General features: G+C 46.1%; 1 long non-coding RNA gene across 1 annotated transcript; it reads left to right on the plus strand.

Moving 5' to 3' along the window:
- Positions 1–14,162: 14,162 nt before the first annotated feature.
- Positions 14,163–15,877, plus strand: LOC146341931 (uncharacterized). The gene is made up of 2 exons (XR_014783880.1): positions 14,163–14,225; positions 14,979–15,877. It is a non-coding gene; the product is annotated as an uncharacterized LOC146341931 (long non-coding RNA).
- Positions 15,878–21,033: the final 5,156 nt, after the last annotated feature.

Here is a 21,033-nt window from a genome sequence, read left to right on the forward strand (position 1 = left end):
CCCCGTTGGGGAAGGCTGTACTAAAAAGACATAGAAACCAATCGAGGTAATGCATCTGGCTCTGCTGAGGAGCCGAGTAAAGAACCACAGGGGCCAGTGAACAAAGGTCCCTCCCCTCCCATGTTCACTCACTGCCACAGGTTTTGATCTCACGCCCTTTCTAAACCAGTCTGTGTTCTCTCCCCCCACCCTTCCCCCGCTTTGAGAGAATGAGGAAGTGAAGGGAACGGTATAACTGGAGAGGAAGCAGGTGGGTCGTTGGGAGGTGGGTGGAGAAGCTGCTATCTGAGCCTTTTTTTAGCCCATTCAATAAAGCAGAAATTAACACGCCTGGGGCATAGGCGCACATGACATCTCCCACCTGGACCAGGCCGGCCGTGGGGGGGGGGGGGATTGCTGAAGTGGCAACTGTGTGTTGGCCTCCAGGCAAACTCTTAAGTAGGGCTTGATCAGAAGCCTGATTAATTGTGCAGCACATGCACACTCAAATTGTCCAAACGACTTTAGAATGGGGTATTCCTCCCGCATTCTCAGCACAGGAGAAAATGCTTCTTCTGAAATGGGACCCACTGTAACCTGGATGTACATCTTATATACAAAGGAAGTCACAGTAAACCTAATTTTGTTCCTGTGCAAAAAATAAAAATAAAAATGCAGATTTCATCAATTGATCCATACAAGCTTTTAGTCCGTTCATCAACTTAAAGATGGCTGTTTTGATTTGCTTACAGGGAAAGTAAGGAGGAAATTCTTAATAAAGCAAGTAAGCTTTCTTTAGCCAGATGCCAGGCCTGCTCTTAAGTCATGGCTGTGATGTAGGGCTGCCAACAGCAGCCTTGAATTAAGCAGGTGGTGCTTTTCCCATCACTTTATACACTGGCCAAGATAGCCTTCACTTGCTAAATTTTAGACTGTATTAAGGGCACAAAAATAAGCCAAGTCCCAGTTGGCAATTCTTTGGAATGGCCATAGTGGGATTGTGGGATGGATAAACCAGCTCTGGGATCAGAATGTGGTACCCACAGACACCTCTCTGGGTACCCCTCCAGGCTCTCTGCCTCTCCCACTTTTTATTTTGTTTTAATTCTTTTTTAAAACTGGAAGGCTGGCATGCTGCAAGGCAAAGTCCTGCTCTCCAGCACCATCTTTAAGTTTTAAAGAGTGGTTTTGTGTTTTGGAGCTCAGATCCCACCTCTGCCTTGTACATAAGTTCTTGGGAAACTTACATTTCTTTTAGCCTCACAAGTTTGCCTTCTGGGAAATGAGTGTTTTGTGGTTGGCCATGCTCACCGTGGCAACCATTTTATGAAAAGGCAAGCCCACACTACCACTACAGCAGCCATTTTGTGAGTGCCCACAACACTCTCAAAATTCCAAATGTGCCCATTGACTCCAAAGAGTTTGGGACCCCTGAACTACCTCAACCCCTTGGCCTACTGCTCCAATGGCCCTGTGTACCCAGTTACCAGTGACACCTCAGTCCCATCTTTACTCAGGCACTTGCCTGAGGTTAAAAAATCCTCATCAAACTGTTGGTGAAGCTCTCATAAACTGGAAGAATGTTCTCAAAACCACCACTACCTTCAGTGAGTCGATAAGCCACAAAACGACTAACATAAATCACAAGGGAAGCTGGAGACACTGGGGGCAGGGGTGGCGGTGGTTGTCATTCTTGTGGCCATGTATGGCAGCCTGACATTACACACGCACATCATCTTAAGAAAACGAGGCCGCCAAGAATGCTGTGGAGGTGACAGCCATGGGCTGCAGCAGAAAATCGATGCTGGGTAAATAAGGATGAGCATGGAGTCAATGGAAACTCTATGGGCCTGCTCAGGCCCAGCTGGGGGACAAGACTGGGCCGCAGGAACTAAAGACCCCAGAGTCAAATGGAGCCATTTGAGAGTACGAGTTGCCAACCAAAGGGTGTGTGGAGGAAATGGCAACTGTGGCAACATGACTGGCTGGCAACCCACTTCATGTGGGCACAACCTCCTGAAAGCACTCCCCAACAAGCAAGGGAAGTGACAGTATCTTGGCAGCAGCAGACAGATCACAGCTCTCCATCAAAAAGAAATCACAGATTTTTTCATTTTGACTTGGGAAGCTGCCTAATGGGGTTTGAGGGATCCCTGAGCAAAGTGCCTTCTTGCAGGCCCCTCAGCCAATGGTGGGTCTGGCAGTGGCAACAGCAGCGCTGGGCAAGTAGTTTAATTTCCCACAGTATCCCCAATATAGCATTGCTTAGGGGGCACTGTAGTAAATTTAAATGGTGGCTAGACACAGTCACCCAGCACTGCTTGGAGTCAGAGGCCAGAATGTGTTTTTAAGGGCCCAAGGCAGCCTTTAGCAGTGGGCTCTGCCAGGACGCTGGGGCTCTGGCTACTGCCCAGTGCAAATGCCAGCCCGGCTCCCTAATACCATGTCAGACCACATCTCCACCTAAGCCCAATATTGTCTGTTCTGACTGGTAGCAGCTCTCCAGCATCTTAGGGAGATGTGTTTCCCATCATCTATTAGCTCAGCCTTCCCCAACCTAGTGTTGAACTGCAGCTCCCATCATTCCAAGCCAGCATATCAAGAGGATGGGAGTTGCAGTCCAACATATCTGGAGGGCACCAGATTGGGGAACACTGTAACTGGAGATTGAACCTGGGACCTTCTGATTGCAAATATATGTGTACTCTACCACCAGCTGTGTGGTCCCTTATCCCAAAGCAAAGCTCAGGGCTAAGCTAGACATTAGGCAGTGCATAGCGTGCAGCTTAGCCTTCCACTTTTAAAAAAATAATTATAGGTGCAGGAAGAGAAATTTGTGTGAGAAATCACACACATCCAGTGACCACCCAGAGAGTGGCAGGTGATGAGGCATCGAGGCAGAAGAAGCGAACTGCATTTTATTCCTGTAGCTGTGACAATTTCAGTGAGTTTAAAATGCAAAGCTGCTCATGCTCAGGGTATTATTCTTTAAAAGGGCGTGCAATGTTGTTCTTCTAACATAGGAAAAATACAGAAGCAGTTATAAAATATGGAATAATGGGGTGTGGGGGGGAGAAATGTTAGTTGTGTGCTTCACAACTCAGGTAACACATATGGCCCTTTAAAGGGGGGGACATAAGTCTATGAGGTCCAGGGTCTAAAATGACAGAGCTGCACCACACACACATTGCTAGTAAGGTGTATTTTTTAAAATCCCGTTGGCACCATTACAATTTTCTTTAAGCAACGTTCCTAGCCATACAGGGGGAATTATTTTCAGGAGGCATGGATGAGGAAAGAAGGGATAAAATTCTCCATACATTGCCTCCCCCTACAAAAAAATCCCAACACCTGAAATTATTTAAAAGAAAATGGAAGTTGAAGCTGCATCATACTCATAGGAAGGGCCCAAGAAGTAAAGTTAACCTGCAGGCTGCTTCTACCGTTATGTAACTGCAGACTACATAACTGCAGACTACTTCTGATATAATGTAATCATAACTACCCAGAATAAATTCCACAGATATATTACCATGCCTCTCCAAGTCAGAGGATTTTCCCCACAAGTGTAGCTATGAGGCAAGGTTCTTTCTCCTGTGCTGGTAGGCAACAGAGACTATAGGTTAGAGTGGGAGGGGGGAGGGGTAGCCCCCGCTAAACAGTTATTCCCTATTGCTCGCTCCCATTTCCCTGTTTGACCCCCAGGCTGCCAACTTCTTCCAGCATACTAAAAGGAAAAGCAAGCACATCCCATTTGCTCCTATCTTCTCACAGAAACGCATAACAAGAGTGCCTGTCAAGGTCGTGACCTTGGGCGCTTGCAATGTGAGTGCAGGATGCCATGTTGAGACGATGAAGTTGAGCTGTGGGGAAGGAGGAGCCACCACAGTAGCGTGAGTCAGAGACAGACGGATATGTGACCGCCTTTGGCTTTCTCTCTCATGCTGGAGACAGGATGTGGTTGCCCGTCTCTCTTCTAGCAAATGTTCTGCAGTTCCCCCTCCCAGACCTACGCTGATGCTCTCAGCAACGGGAACTAGAAAGAGAGAACAGAGTGTAAGGCTGTGTGATTCCGTATGCCCTAAGACAGCCTTCCTCAACCTGGTGCGCACCAGATGTTGCACTACACCTCCCACCATCCCCTGCCAGCAGGGCTAGTCTCTTCCCCACTGTTGCTCCCCAGCAACTGATACTAACTGGCATACTACTGCTATGTATGGAGGTTCTCTTTAACCAGCCTGACTTATTAACAGCAGCTGAGAGAGAGACCTAACCCTCCATGGGTTCCTTTAATCTTTAAAGCCATCTGATGTCAGGGCCATCGCTGCATCTTACAGCAGTGGAACCCATTACGGCATGGGTAAAGAAGCACTTTGTGGGGGCTGTGTTAAAACAGGAAGAAAAATTACACCAGCCTTCCCCAACATGGCATCCTCCAGATGTGTTGGACTATAACTTCCATAATCCTGCAACCAGCTATGCTCCTTACACATCTGGAGAGAGCCAGGCTGGGGAAGGTTGCTATACACTATGCACAATTTATGAGCCTCTATCATGCCTAAACTAAAAAAAAAGACAAGAAACCACCACCAAGCCCACCCCCCAAACCTTCTATCTTTGTTTTATCTTTCAGCAAGTAGTTGTGGAATGTGGAGGAAAAGCCTCAGGACACTCAGAAGAAAGAAAAATGTGTCCCTTTTCCCTTCTCCCGTCCCCACAACCCCCTCCCTCTCCCCCAGGAAGGCCTGAACAGCAGTACAAAGCTGGCTGGAGCCCTAAACATGAGCCCTCCTAGGGGGTGGAGGATGCACAGGAATATTTTGTTGCAGCTCCTGCTTGTTCCCTCTAACAGCAAGCTCTGTGGCCCCATTAGGTCCGGCACCTACTGGGACCCACTGCTGACCCCCAGCACCTCTTTGTGTTGCTCCTCCTTGCTGTCATCGCCCCTGCACGAGCCCCCCACCAACATGCTGTCTGTGATGAGCAAGAAAGGGCTGTAGCCTCTGCTAAGCTTGCCTTTTCCCGCTGGTGGCACAAGTCTGGCCAGAGGCAGAGGGCAAGTGGGCAGCCAGGACTCGGATTGGTGAAGCGGGAGGCCTATCCAGGGAGGAGAGGGCCCCATTCAAACACCTTTCTCAAGCACCCCGCCGGGGGTGCGGGGGGCTTGTATGAGGCTCTGTACCAGCCAGTAGCAGCAGTGCTGTCAGGGTAGGACTTTGGGCCAGAATTCCAGGGCTCTACTCAGCAGAATGAGCAGGAGGTTCCCCAGATGCACCATACCACATTGTGAAGTAAGTAAAGCAATAGGGCTTTACTACCTAAAGAGACCCCAGCTCTGACCATTAAGTCCAGAATCTAAAATTATTTAACTGCTCTCACTGGCCCTTAGAGGAACAGGGCCACTCAGATAATGTAGGGGGTTCTGTTACTGGGGGATGCCCCAAGTGTGGTGTAGTGGCAAGAGTGTTGGACTGGGAGATCCGGGTTCTAGTCCCCACTCGGCCATGGAAGCTCACTGGCTGACTTTGGGCCAGTCACACACTCTCAGCCCAACCTACCTCACAGGGTTGTTGTTGTGAGGATAAAATGGAGAGGAGGAGGATAATGTAAGCCGCCTTGGGTTCCTTGCAAGAGGAAAAAAGGTGGGATATAAATGCAATAATTAATTAAATAAATAAATAAATAAATAGTGCACAGAAGAATATTACTTTGTCCACCCTGCCCAATTTCTTTTTTTCAAATAGGAGGCAAGACACTGTATGCGCATGTTCTAGTGCAGCCTTTGCCAATCTGAAGTGCTGCAGGGCACTAGGCCTTCCCCAGCCAGTATGGCCAATGGCTCAAACCTCATCCTCCCAGTTGACAAAATCTGCTCACATTTCTCCCTTGCTAACTTTTTCCTCCCACCTCATTTTCCTCTGTTGTCTTTCCCAAGTTCACATTTAGATTGTGAGATCTTTGGGGGAAGGGCTTATTTTTCTCCCCTTATCTTTTGCTTACGTGAGTGCAAAACGCCACTGTCTGTTTAAAACACATTTTAAACTTTAGGGTTTTTTTTTCCCCCACCCCATCTTCCCTTTGGCTGCAATTTGAATTTAAACTGTCCATTAGCTAGAGCCTAGGTTCCTTTTAAAACAGGCTTTGTTCCATATGAATGATGTTCACATCACATGCGCACAGAAGAGCAGGAGGAACACTCCAAAGTGCTTTTAAGAACCACCTGCAACAAGCTCTAAAATGTTAAACAACCCTGAAAATTTCTGCAACTGTCACGGCTCTCTCCCATTCCCCACCGAACCATAACGTGCTTAAGCTTCATCAGACACCCATAGCCTCTCAGTCAAGAACACCAACCAGAGGCCCTTGTATAGGAACCACTGTGATTAAAATTCACAGCAGAGATAGCTCTGTCCATCGTACATGTGGCAAAGAGAAGCCAGGAGCAAAACAAGGCTCATAACTACAAACATTGCAGCTCTAGATTTCAACTCCAATTTGTCAGCTTTAGTTTACAAAGCTTTGTTCCCAAACCTACTTTTCTTAGAGAACGACTGGGTTCGCATGACATGACAAAGCTGGTTGTGGCTTATTTTGAATCATGACAAACTGTGGTGCCTGCGGGCACCATCCTGACTATACAGCCTTTGAGCGTGGGCTGTCAGGTTGTGCGAACTGTGCTGATATGGGTTATGCAATAATCCATGCCCTGTTCTGTCATGCAAACATAAGTCAATGTTTCTCACCATACCATCGTCTTTTTGCACCAAACCAGGCTTCAGTTACCATCCATTCTTGAAGTATGAACAAATAGTGCAAGAAAAACAGGGCCTTTCCAGCAGTGGCTCCAAGGGCTGCCGATTGACTGCTGACTTTTGGAACTGAGGCACTTTTCTACTATTACTACTAACTACAGTTTTAACCTATCTTAACCCATCTTCTTCCAAGGAGCTCAGGGCAGTATACGTTGTTTCCCTCCTCCATTTTATCATCACAACAGTCCTGTGAGGTAGGTGAGGCTGAGAGCACGGTTGACCCATGTCCACCCAGTGAACTTCACACCTTTTTTCATCCAGGCTTTCTTTTTTCTTTTCTTTCCTTTTGGGGGTGGGGTGGGGTTGGTAGTCCCAAGAAAGACTTTCCTGAATTGCTAGTATATTTTTCTAGCTATTTTATCATTATTCCTTTAATGCTATTTTTTATTATTATTTTCTCTCCTCCCACCCCCACCCCCTAATTATAAGCATTTTGAATACGTGCTGGAAAAGCAGGATATAAGAAATAAATACATAAATGTCTCAAGACAAGTCTTATGCCAGAGGAGAAGGCAAGCAGCCACCACACCTCAAAATTCCCAGCCATTCTGAGACTGATATGGGAAGGGCTGTAAGCTCAGTGGTGGAGCACATGCTTTGCATGCAGAAGGTTCCAGCTTCAACTCCTGGCATCTCCAGGTACAGCTGGGAACTCCTCTTGACCGAATTCTAGAAGAGCTGTTGCCAGTAGGCAAAGATGTTCTTGAGCTAATTCAGCCTTCCCCAATTGGATGCTTTCCATATGTGTTGGACTACAACTCCTTGGCTGTGGGATTATGGGACCTGTAGTCCAACACATCTGGAGGGCACCAGATGGGAAAGGCAGATCTAGATGCACTAACAGTCTCTGACTTGGCATAAGGCAGCTTCCTGTGTTCTTGCCCCCAAAGCAGTTCAGCCTGCTTCATGTTCAGAAAGTCCCTTGTGAGGGGGAAGTGTTACCCACCCCGACATCTTGTTGAGTTGTGTGTGTTCCTGCAGACCCATGGAAAAAGCAGGGAGAGTGGGGAACCTTGAGGTGAGGTTCAACCAAGACTCAACCTTGAGGTTGGCCTCAAAGGGAACTTTGAGGTGGATGGAGGCCTTCCTGACCCTGCCAGCTCCGGGGAGCTGCCTCAGAATAAAATGCATGTCCCAAAATACTGTTTGAACCTACTTTGTGTCCAGTGCTCCCAGAGGGGTTCCAGAAACACTTACATCTCATAAAACCATTGTAACTACCTGCCTGAAGCGTCTTGTACAGCACCACTCTGAAGAGAAGTAATTCATAAAATGCACCAACAAAAAAAAGTAGCAAAACACATTGTGATTTATTGTTTTGGCGCTATTGAGATTATAAGAAAAAAGGGTAGGAAGGTAAGATAGCAAAAAAAAACCCAACGCCTCTTTGTAAGGCAAGATGTTGCATTTCCTGCTTTAGAACCATACGCATTGCTTACCTCCAATCTTAGAACAGGAAAAGGTGGAGAGAAGAACAGAAAGGATTGCAGGTATGAGACAACTGCCATTAAAAGAGATTAACAGAAACTGATTGCCTACCCAAGAAATTATTACTAAGCGGGGTCACAGTGGTAATGAATTGGTGAACTGGCTTGAGAAGAGTGAGCAGGGGATAGAGTAGAGGAATACCACAAGTAGAAACCAGTTGATAAATATATGCAACAAATGAGTCTTAAGCCCCAAAGAGGGGACATTTTCCCTAGCCTGAGCACTCTACTCATCTTTGGAACACCTCGCTACCACAAGGCAAGGGAAATGGCCAACAATATCTATGGGTTCACAAAGGAATAACTTAGTGATAATTAATCAAGCCGATGTTCAAAGTACACTTCTCCTGGCCGAGGAACTTCCATCAACCAGAAGATGAAAACACTAGGTCCGGAAGAACCTCCAGTTAGCTCCTCTAAAATAGGGAACCCCAATCTTTGTCACAATTAGTTTTTCTAAGTTTTAACAGGGAGCTACCACAGCTCAGTGTAGCAGAACACATGCTTTGTATACAGGAGGTCCTGGATTCAGCTCCTGGCCTCTCCAGTTTCAGAGGATCAGGATATGGGAAAGACCTCTCTCCGCCTGAGATCCTAGAGACTCACTGCCAGTCATAATAGAGACAATACTGGACAAGATGGAGAAACAGTCTGACCTGGGATAAGGCAGCTTCCTCTGTTCCTGTGTTGAAGGCAAAAAAATGTGCAATTATCCCTACTACAGAGTTGTGATCCATCTGTGGCTGCCAAGTATAGTATTACTTCCCTTTCCCGAGTAGTGAATCTTGCTTCTGAGAAAAGAGAAGAATTGCTCGCCAAGGAACAGAAGAGAGCCACAGCTCCGCCTGTAGCTCCCTGACTGCCTCCCATAAGGAGGTGAGAAGAGCTCTGCTGGCTCAGACCAGAGGGCCATCTAGTCCAGCATCCTGCTTCTCACAATGGGCAACCAGATTGCCCACCAGCAGGTGCCAAAGGCAATAGTCTTTGCCCTGTGCTGTTACTTCCCAGCAACTGGTATTTAGCAGCATCTTGCTCGTGGGCATGGACGTTTCATTTAGCCATTGCAACTAAGTGAACCACCATGTTCAGAGGCAGCATGCAGATCACGAAATATCAGTCTTGAGAGCCATCACTGTAAGGATCTGTTCTGTTGCCGCACAGCCACAGCCTGTCCACCAACCCTCTCCAACCACCCACCAAGCGTCACCCTCTCCCCATCTCATCATCATCAGCTAGCTCAGCATGGCAGCAGGTGGAGCCCCAAGCAAGATGCTGTGTTTTCTTACACCACCACAATTGCGTCATGAGGGCCAGAAACTTGCTCTTGTTTTAGATCACGCACAGATCATACCTGGTCACACAGTTGTTTCTCTAACCAGAAAAACAGTAACTGAAACACGCCAAAGAAGTGTTAAGAAGCCAAAATTTCAGCTGCATACACACCATGTCTTGCTTCCCTAAAAGATAAAAAAAACAGCTCGCATCTCATCAGATAAGATGTTCTCACAAGCAACAAAAACCACAGTTAAGAAAAGAATGAATAATGTTATGTTGCCTAGGGGATTAAGGAGGGAGGGGGAGAGAGAAATAAAAAGTCTAGCTGCTGACTGCATCAGAGAAGCCAATGAAGACCTAGAACAACCTTCAGCAACCTGATGCCCTCTAGATGTTTTGGACTTCAACTCCTATCAGCCCCAGCCAACAAAGCCATAGCCAGCAATCCTGGGAACTGTAATCCAAAACTTCTGGAGGGCAACAGGTTGGGGAATCCCCCAGTTCTGTGTTGTATGAAATAACTACTATCTATCCCATTTCCTAAGCCTCCTGTTTTTCTCAGTCTACTTTAATATGCACAAACATGAAACACGTACAAGACAGGCATTACACTTCCTTTAACTGAACAGCCCCCAGTACCTTTTAACTCTGGTACTGTTCTCACCTATAAAATAAGTTAAAGCACAGTATAAGATGCCTGAATTATAGGTTCACGTGAATATTACCAAGTAGGGCCTGTTCCATCCTTTTCTTGAGTGCCCAGGTTTACCACAGAGAGGAGCACTTCCTCTCCAGAAAGCAGAACCTGGAGTAGTATATGATCTCACTGAATATGGGAGCAAAGTAGTGGGGCAGGGGGAGACTCTTGCAGAGAGGAGGGGAGCAAAATGGATGACATATTAGAGACCCAAGAATAGGTCCCCCATCACTTTAGATATCTTTTTACAAAATAGCCCCAAACTGGACTGCCATGGGGGTCAACTGTTTCCTCCACTCTTGTGAAAGACAATGATGTGTAGTGGTTAGAGAGTGATAGACTAGGCCTGGGTTCAAACCCCCACTTAGCCATGAAGCTCACTGGGAGATCCTGGGCTAGGCACAGACTCTTTTAGCCTAATCTCCCTCACAGGATTGTTGTAAGGATAGACTGGACAGGGAGAGAGCGATGTATACTGCCTTGAGATTGCTGGGGAGGGGCATGATGAAAATGTAAAATCTTCCTTTACTACAGTATCCTAGAAGAGGGCCCACCACAACACACATCAATAGGTAGCACCCAGCGTACAGGCAGAAGCTCTAGAAACCAGCTTTGGCCACAGAGTGCAGTGCAGAATCCAACTGCTCAAAACAAAATCCCAAGGATCTGAACACGACGCTGCAGGCTTGCAGCGAATCAGACGATTGGTGCATCTTCTCCAGGAGTGGGCAGATGGCAGATCGCTGGATGATTTGCAGTGGAACAGCAAGGGTTTCCAATTCCCAGTTATTTAACCGCAGCAACTGTTCTCCTGGAGGAAAAGGCTATCAATGGCTACTAGTCTTGATGGCTATGTGGTACCTCCAGTACCACAGGCAGTGAGTCTATGTACACCAGTTGCTGACGGACATGGTTGGGAGGGCGCTGTTGCGCTTGTGTCCTGCTTGTGGGTTCCTGGTCAATAGCTGGTTGGCCACTGTGTGAACAGAATGCTGGACTAGATGGACCTTGGTCTGATCCAGCAGGGCGCTTCTTATGTTCTAGCAACAAAAAGCCTTCGACTCTCTCCACAATTTAGGCTGCCCAGGGACTCCAATGATTACAACTCCTTCTAATAGTGAACTCAGACAGTGAGTGACGATGACTGTGCAGTCAAAACAGGGCCACTGAGAAACAAGAAGATATCAGCATGCACAGAAGGCCCCCTAAGGTTTGCAAAATGACCAAAAAAAAAGCTTTCTTAAAAAATGAAACCTTAGGGGGTAAAAGCAAAACAAAACAGTCCAATGAGGACTGAGCACACTTGATAACCGTGGAGTGAGTGTTGAAAGATAAAAGAAAATGGGGAATACGGAATGGAGTATTCTGAAGGAGGGTCACAGCTTGCTGGAAGGAATCGCGAACAGGAGCACTCTTGCTAGGAGGAAAGGATACACAGCAACATTTCATGGCAGATCCCACCTGAATACTTATAAACAAGTCCTCCCAATATAGAGAGACAATGGGGGGTGCTGCAGGTAATTGGCTTTGCCCCCTCCACCACCATTTTGCACCTGTCTCCCATCTCCAAGACATTATTTTGCACCTGCCCCCCATTGACTGATCTCAGGATTCTATTAAAAAGAGAAAATAAATTTGATCCCACAAGTCTGAAGTCTGCTCATGCCTGGTCTACCCTGACGGGCAGCAGTTCTCTAATGTTTTATTACCTGAGATGCCAGGGATGGAACCTTGTGCCCTCTCCATGCAAGCATATTCTCAAGCACTGAGCTATCCCCACTGAGCTATTCCTCAATTGGTTTTGCTTGTTAAAAGCAAAGGTAGGAGAACTGGTGTACTGTAGTACCCAAGAGAACAAGCTATGCATTAGGGAAGCCTCCAGTTCAAATCTTGCATCTGCCACGAAATCTGCCTTGCCCTCACCCCATCTGTATTATTATTATTATTAATTTAAAATATTTCTTTGCTGCTTTTCAGGGCAGAAGCCCTGAAAGGGCAATGTGGGGATAATACTGGGGTAAGGATAACACTATACAAGAAACTAAAAATGTATCAATGTTAGGTATTATTATGTCTATATTACAAATTAAACCAATTTCCAACAGAGGGATCACGTCCTGCTTGTGGGGTTCTTGTGGGCAGTTGGTTGGCCACTGTGTGAACAGAATGCTGGACTAGATGGACCCTTGGTCTGATCCAGCATGGCTCTTATGTTCTTATCTATGGTCCTTCCCCACCACCCATGCATGAGCCACTCCCAGTGCCAGGAGGTTACCTGAAATTTGATGCAAAATTTAAATTTCCAGCTCTGTCCAAGGCTGGTGACCAAGGAGACTACTGTATCCTGGAGTTGGATGGACCAAAAGACCACCAAGCCCAACGCAAGACCATCTCTCAGCCTTGCAGCGGTTGGCCAATGAAACTGATTTCACAGTGTGCTTCTGATGCACCAGAAGAGATGCTTCAAGAGAAATGTGGGGCTGGCTTTTAAAGATGTAGTCCTCTTTAACTTGTGCATACCCAAATTTGCATGCATATGTTCAGGGGTGAGGTGTGTGTGTGATTATGCAAGGCAAGACACAAAATTAGGATAAACATAATACCAAAGCCCACCACGGAACAGCTCCCAGCTGGAAAACAAAACATAATCCAACAGGATGAGTAACGGTTTATAAAACCTCTAAGAGCATCTCAAAAGCCATCAGCCAGAATTTTAACAGCAAGAATCATTGCACAAATAGAAAGGTTTTCCAAAATAAAAATGTCTTCTCTTGCCAGGTGCAGGGAGGGAACAGAGAGGAGACCAAGCACACATCTCTAGGAAGAAGATTCTATAGGGTGGGTTCCACCACAGTGAAAGCCCTGCCCCGCATCTCAGCAGGGCATGTTTGCACTATTCTGGGCAGACCCTAAAAAAAATGGATAGGACATGTGCATGCACAGAACAGACATGCACTCTGTGGGTAAGGGACTGTGTTCTCTGATGGAACAGGACTTCTCACTCTGGGATTTATGAGATTACTTTGGATATCAGGGAGGCCTTGTTGAGCTTCCCAAGATGAACTTTTCTTGCATTCCACTTCTAGACCAAGCCAAGAAGGTCTACCAATTTTAATTCTGATTAAGTAGGTGAGGGGATCAGCAAGAAATTTTTAGCAACTTCCACACTCTTTTAGCAACTTCCACACCCCTCAGCTAACTTTGCTTTAGACACCTGAAAGAGGGACATGTGCATATAAGAGCATGAGACATGAGAACCTGCATCTGAACAGAGCATGTGGGTGAGGGAGACTAGCCAACTGCCACATACAAGGTCAGCCCCTGATAAGCCCACAGTCACGTAAAGCGGCTCATGATGCTGTTGTACTCCGTGGCCAGAAACAAAGCCATAGAAGGGCCAGGATGAACATGTCTCCTCTCCTCTCCGCACCACCACCACCACACACACACACACACACACACACACAAAACAGTGCAGAGAGAAATTCGTTTCAGTGCTGTGAAATGTTTCTATAGCCTGGCCTTTGCTAGAGATGGATAGACAGAGACACAGAGACAGACACACTGCACTTCAGAAGAGGATGCAGGTGTCTCAGGAGCCCCCCTGGGACCCTCTTACCCCATTCACTCTGTTGGAGCCTAACGTAACTAAAAAGCTACCCCCCACCCCACAAATAGACTTAACCACAGCTGCATGGTACATCAGGCAGGTGGGGGGGGTTGCAAGACTCTGAGCTTGCAGGGGGTAGCTGTAGTTTCCTGCCCCAGTTAAGAGAAGAGAGGCCTCTTGACGTTTCCTGTGGTTTGGGGTAGGGAGGGGAAGATAGCAGCGGTCATGTGATTATCTCCAAGAATGGGAGGAGACGCCAAGCGGGCTGGGTCTATAAATGGGCCAACCACCCCCAGTTCCATCTCTCTACTTCAGCTGGCGACTGATCTCCGTGGCTGGCCCGATAGATTACAAGCGACCAAGAGGTAGTTTTCCATGGTCCCTCATCTGGGCTCTTAAGTGGAGGTTGGGAAGAGGGACTAGGAGCCCTGGCTTCTAGCACCAGCTGTGAGCACAGGATTGGGAAGGGGAAGTGTTTGTCTAATGGAAATTAGGAACCAGAGCTCTTCTTTGAGAGGGTAGCACACACCAGTGTGTTGGGTGAGCGCATAGGTCTTGACCAACCTTCCCCAAGCTGCTGCCCTCCAGATGTGTCGGACTACAACTCCCAGCATCCCCCAGCCAGCAGGTTGAGGTAGGCTGATCTAGAATTCCTGGAGTTCTGTCATGAGCTCCAGTGTTTTCAGGATAGATGAGGGATCAGGAGAAGAACTCTGGCAGTCTCTTAGCATCTCTGTCTCTTTCTCCTTATTTGAAGACCAAGACTAATGTTTTTTTTTAAGTGGGGGAGAAGGAATTGGGGGTGGGGGTCACCAGCATGTAGGCTATTAAACCCAACTCCAGACCCCTACCCTCTCCCTAAGCATGTGGAGAATGGGAAGCGGGAATGGGGAAGTTACACCGTTGGGCAGGTTATGAAAGGGGAAATATGGCGGCTGCACAGCCAGTGAGCGCACGCTTATGCTACAAGGCTTCTGGGAAATCTAATGCATGTGCCCTCTAGTGTTAGGAAAGAACACCTTTCTCAACCGGCAAGCGTTGCTGGAGCGTAAAAGAAATTGCCTAATTCTATTCCGCCTCTCACTTGTTCTAATCTCAAGAAACTCCTTTCCATGCAGAAATATGTGGCGTTTGGGGGTATGAACAACTCAGCAATCTTTGCTCAGAGGGGCCCTTGATGAAACATGGCTGATCCGGGATCCCCTACCAGTGTCCGGGGTCACAATTCCCCAGCCTTCATGAACCCTGTTCTAAGATAACTGCATGGAGCAAGGCAGCTGGTAAGTTATGGAGCACAGAGTTCCTTTTCCCACTTCCCAAACTCAAGTGGAATCTTAACGGGGTGAGATGGGAGGGAGAATAGAACTATTTAGGGGGGGCGTCCATTCTAGAGCTTGTGGGACTTTGAAGGAAGCTGTGGCAAGGGCGCCTCCTGCTGCACCCGATACATATTTACAAGCAGTGCTGAAAGGTAGAGGGGCATTTTGCTAAAAGGTTCAGAGGTTGCAGGGCAAGTAACATGAGCTAATGCATGATGGATCCAGTCAAAAGTCCAAAATAAGGGCATGGGGGAGCAGGAAGAGATATAATGCAGAGAAGGAAAGCAACTGTAACTATGGCAGCCTTCCCCAACTTGGTGCCCTCTAGATGTGCTGGACTACAACTCCCAGCATCCACCAGCCAGTTGGGATTTGTAGTCCAACATATCTGTAGAGCAGCAGATTAGGGAAGGCTGAGATATGGAGTACAGATCCATCCGAGCAAATGGTTGCAGTCAGGCTTAGTATACTCTTCATGTTCCCCGAGGGCCAGAGTTTTGACCAACACCCATGATTTCATTGGCAGAAAACGTATTATGGGTGGTGGTAGGGATACATTCTGTCCACTTTTCTCCCCTGCTTTTGAAAATCAAATTTATATTCACAAATCATTGTACTGCGGTGAACTAACTGTTTTGGAAAACCTTTTGGCTCTGTCAAAAAAAAAAAAATTCTGACCGCCCAATCCTCTTTGTGAATCCCCAAGACAGCTTCAGCTATTGAGCGGTATAGAAATTAAATATATACATACATACCCAGAAGTAAGTCCCACTGTGTTTAATGGAGCTTACTCCCAGGTAAACAGGTACAGGATTGCATCCAAAAGGCCATTAAGAGCCCATTCCTCTGCATCTTTACTCAGAAGTCAGTCCCACTGCATCCAGTCAGGTTGACGCCCAAGTTAAGTGAGAGTAGGACTGCAGCTGAAGTGAACAGGGAAGACACCAAATACTGGAACCGCCATTTTATGACACCGATTACTGAACCAAGGCTATAATGCTACACAGTCTTACTCAGGAATAAGTCCCACTGAAATTGGTGAGGCTTACTTCCAAATAGATGTGCTTAGAACTGATCTCCAAGTCAGTTCTTCTATCTATTAATATATATTAATCATGTTATCTATTTGTTCTTAGTAGAGCCTCTACTTACGCTGCCATTTTATAGAAGCAAAAAATTTGCCTGATCTGTAGTACAGCATACAGTCATATTAAAAAGGGACAATTATGTTTATACAAGTGCTGTATTACAGCTTGTTGTTTTTAAATAAGACTTTACCCTTAATTTAATTAACTTTATTTAAACGTATGTTTATTTTACTAAGTTACTGCATTTGCTGCAATTGCCTCAGTTGCCTAGCGCATTTGGAACTAGAACAATAATACCAAGTAGTCTCTCCAGAATCCTGTAATTTATTCTGGATGAAATCTAGAATCCATTTCTCACCCCCAGCCCCAACTTAGCATTACGATGGGCTTGCACAACAACATAAGCCCCTGGCAGGCTGCCATACACGACTTGTGGCGGGCTACCATTTAATTTGGTTAATCACAGTAACCCTCCATGGTTTATTGCCTGCCTGCTGCCTCTTCAACACCAGGAAGCCGTGCCCCAATACAGCTAGCCGGCCATGTTAGGCTGGTCTCAGAATTGTGACGCATCCAGCCAAATGCTCATGTATGGGAGCCACTGAAGTGCTTGTGACACATAGACACACACAGATAACAAAAGGGGTTACTTGGCATTTTTGCAAGTGTCAGTATCGAGAGGTCTGCAGAATATATTGTATAACAGAACACTGGGGAAAACATCCATTCTTTCAACTTGTGTTGCTTGTTTGATCAGGTATTGCAAACCAGATATGCAAGCTCACACCATAACACAGATTATGTTTAAATACTAATACAGAAGGATAGGGAAGGGGTAGGGGTGCGAGTTAAGATCTTGTTGTTCAGTCGATAAGTCATGTCTGACTCTTCGTGACCCCATGGACCATAGCACACCAGGCCTTCCTGTCCTCCGCTCTCTCCCGGAGTGTGCTCAAGTTCATGAGTTAAGATCTAGCAGGATATAAAGCAGGTCCTTCTGTATTACAGCCCCAATTTTGTGGAATTCCCTCCTTAGAGACCAGCCAGCACTTCACACTATTACTTTTATTATTATTATTACCACCACCACCACCACCGGCAGACAGCACTTAATCGGATTTTGATGATACATTGCTTGGGAGTTTTTACTGGTTTTTGAGCTGTATTTTTGTAATTGAAAGGCGGGGTGGGCAGGATGAGCCTTTCAAACAAAATACAGACTACTGATCGCATATAATGACACGCGTTTTAAGCAAGAAGACAATATATTAGCACAGCAAGGAGGTATTACAATTCTTCAGCCAAGGAAGTAGTTGACACCTAGCTTCGTGGGTCTTTGAAGCCTACCCCTAATATATTTAAACATTTAGAATTTGAAAACTCACTGATGTGTGCCAGATCTTTCTTTTTAAAATAACAAACAAAATTACAGCTTGGCATAAACCACAAGTAAAAACTGAAATAAAAGATTTTAATACTTAGGGGCATGGCTTTTAAAAAGAAAACACACACAATAAAATTAATGTGTTCATGTATAGTTTTCTTACAAAACTCTTTTATCCAGCCTGCTTTACTTTTCTTGGTCTTCAAGACCAATGGCGTATCCCTTTTAAATCACAGCACAAAGAGCCAAGGTTCCTACACAGACCCACTCCAAACTCAAGCCACACAGTTCCGTCTCCACGATACCTAAGACAAAGCTAATTTTTCTCTTTAACTCTGTCAAGAGAAACACAGATTTCATGGTGAGGAATTAGGGGCTGAGAAATGCAATGCCAAAGAAATTTCCCTCAACTGGTTTCCACTATTATGCTCCTCTACTTAGTTCCTTATTTGGTTTGCCACCTCAATTAAAAATTCCTGAGCTATTCTGGTAAAACCTCAGGAATGGGCAGTCACCTCTAACAGAGCATTACTCTCTAAACGTGCAACATAGAAAATTGTTTTCTGGGTAGTTATGACAGAGCGGTGAACACCAGGTTGCAGGGAGAGATGTCTGACAACTAGGAATCCAGGGTTCTTGGAAGAGGGGTGTCTTTTGATCGAAGTGTAGGGACCATCAATCAGGATATTTGGATTTTGTCCCCAGCTCTGGGAATCAGCACATGCTGGGTGAGCCAGAACTCCCAGGTTCTTTCTGATCAGCTCCAAGAGGTAGCTGCGATAGAGAATCAGGTTTAGGAGCCATATCTTTTGTTCCACAATCTCCAAGACGTATTTCCTATGATTAGCATTAGTTACTTATATAGCACAACGTGCCTCACACTTTTACAGAGGGGCAACAAAAAGGTGAGGGTGAAGAGGGGAACAAGATGCATTCAGTTCAGTTGCGTGCACTTGGGCTTAATTTTAGAAAGGTAGGGGGATTATTGGGCTATGGCAAACGCTCACAGAAAAGTTGGGTTTTGAGGAGACATGTGAAGGGCGAGATGGCAGGCGAGGAGTATAAGACAGCAAGGGAGAAAGGATCAGGTTTATTAAGGTAGCAAAGAGGCCTTTGGATGGCTCAGGGTCATGGAGCTGCAGGAGAAGAGATATATTGGGATACAAGGATGAACATAAAGGCATTTGCTATGGCACACCTCTTTTGTGCTCAACCTTCTATATCAGGCTTGGAATATGCTCTGTAGGAAGAAGGCAAGCTAAGGACACCACAATCTCCTGCATATTGCCACATGCAATGGCCATCTGAAAAGCTATATTGTGTGCCCTCTTTTTTTCTTATTTCAATTTCTTTTTCTGTACATGTGCCCTAATTCAGGAAGCGAATGAACTTTAGCTTTCTGGATGCAGAGTGTGTTGGGTGTCTGTCCAGGTACAAACTGGGTATGGGAGGAAGACAAATATTAGTGAGTGTAAAAGAACCAAGACTCTTATTTTCTGCACTGTTTCATATGTGTGTTATGTAAGCTGTAAACAGACACAGATGTGGTTTACTATTAACTGTTTTCTTTGTTCGCTGAAACAGCATAAACCCGATGTAGACTGTGAGCCCATCTGGGTAGTAAAGATGTTCTGCATTCTATAAAAATGCTGTTTCACCCCAACCCCACAAGACAGCGTTAAGTCAAACCTCCCAGGCCCACTAGCATCTCCCTGTTATTTCACAACCAGGGACCTGCCAGCGGGTGAGGGTAGGAGAGACGAATGGGGAGGGCCAGTTCAGAAATGGTCAGCACTGGATGAAGACAACACTGAGAGTTGGTCGTGGCGTGCAGCTGCACATTAAAGACAGTGGACTCATCCATAAAGTAGAAAGCACTACTAAACGCTCGTGTCCAAGTGTAGTGTTTCCTACTTTATGGATGAGTGTACTGTGAGCAACGGAGGCAACAAGGAGAAGCCAGAGCCCAGCAGAGGAATGGGGAAAGGGAAGCACAAGGGGGGAGGGGTCACAGGATTGTCTACAGAGAGCGTCGCGCACACACACACCCCTTCTCTGTTACTCTACACGTCCCCTTCCCCCAAATAGCACACATGTGCCATTCCCAAGTATATTTAATGCCTGCAGTGTGTAACTCTGAACCCAAGTATAATGGGAGATTGGGAGGTGGGACAAGTATATTGGCACCAGGTAAGGAAATACAGAAATTGTCCTGCCAATGCCAGCCTTTCCCACCCTGCTACCCTACAGATGTGTTGGACTGGGGATGCTGGAAGTTGTCGTCCAATAGATCTGGAGAGCACTAAGTAACCAAGTATAAAATAATGGTTCGGCCTATACCCACTTTCCTTACACAACTTTGCTACTACATCTTCATGTTGGATTTCCTGAGCTGGTACAAACCCAGAATCAGAATTCCCCCAACATTCACTTCCCTTGGTAAGTATGCACAGAAGTTGCTTATACACCCCCTTCTGGCCCAACATACTGTTAATGAGCTTTGCCATTTTGATAACTGTGGGAAGGGGTTTGTTGGGGGGTGAGGTACTATCACTGCTTGAGGGTGAGCTGCTGTGGATATTCGCTTCATACTACTGGATGTATTTCATGCCTACCAGCATCGCTAAAAAAATAAATGATCAGGTCTTATACAGTTGCATCTTCGTATTTATTCACAGATGTGGGGGAGATGTGCTGGGTGGGATGGGAAAAAGGAGGGTCAGGATTTCACACGGGCAGTTCATTTTTAAGAATCAGCATTACAACTTTCCCAGCTTCTGATGTAAAGACATGTGGTTGGATCCAGATAAAGTCTAATTGCACTGAGATCCCATTGAAATAAATGGGAAAAGCTAGTCATGACTAAGTGAACTAATTTATTCTGGATGCAGCCCATTACATTTAATTAAACAAATCATGTAGGGCCCACCAAAGCAAACCCACAGCATTCCCACACGAATGCCGAGGCAGGCAGGCACATAAAGCAGGTGACACAGAACCAAACTGCGGGGTGTTCTGCTCATCATGGCTTTCTTGCACAGGTTCTTGAGCTCCTAGATTCTTACTTTCCTTATAAAATGGACACTGTGTGAGCCTCATTGATAATGGAAAACACAAAGTGAAAAGGGTTGGCAGTTGCTGGTAAAGGCTTAGACAGCACAGGAATGGGTGTTTGTTTGTTTGTTTTTAAGAGAGAGGGAGGATTAATACTACAATCCATACCATCTTAGAATCCCTGACTTGCTCTTGCATTCAGCCCTGGCTCACCTTCCCTAGATGTAAGATCTGTGTGTCCCAAGAGAAGGGAGAAGCAAAGTTATCATCACTCATCAGCCTGAGAGAACTATTCAGGCAGCCCTCTACCCCAAACACCTTCCCTGGG

Source organism: Heloderma suspectum, chromosome 6 (genome assembly GCF_057233095.1).
Source record: "Heloderma suspectum isolate Gila_16-S chromosome 6, 16-S_ref, whole genome shotgun sequence".
Classification (NCBI taxonomy): domain Eukaryota; kingdom Metazoa; phylum Chordata; class Lepidosauria; order Squamata; family Helodermatidae; genus Heloderma; species Heloderma suspectum.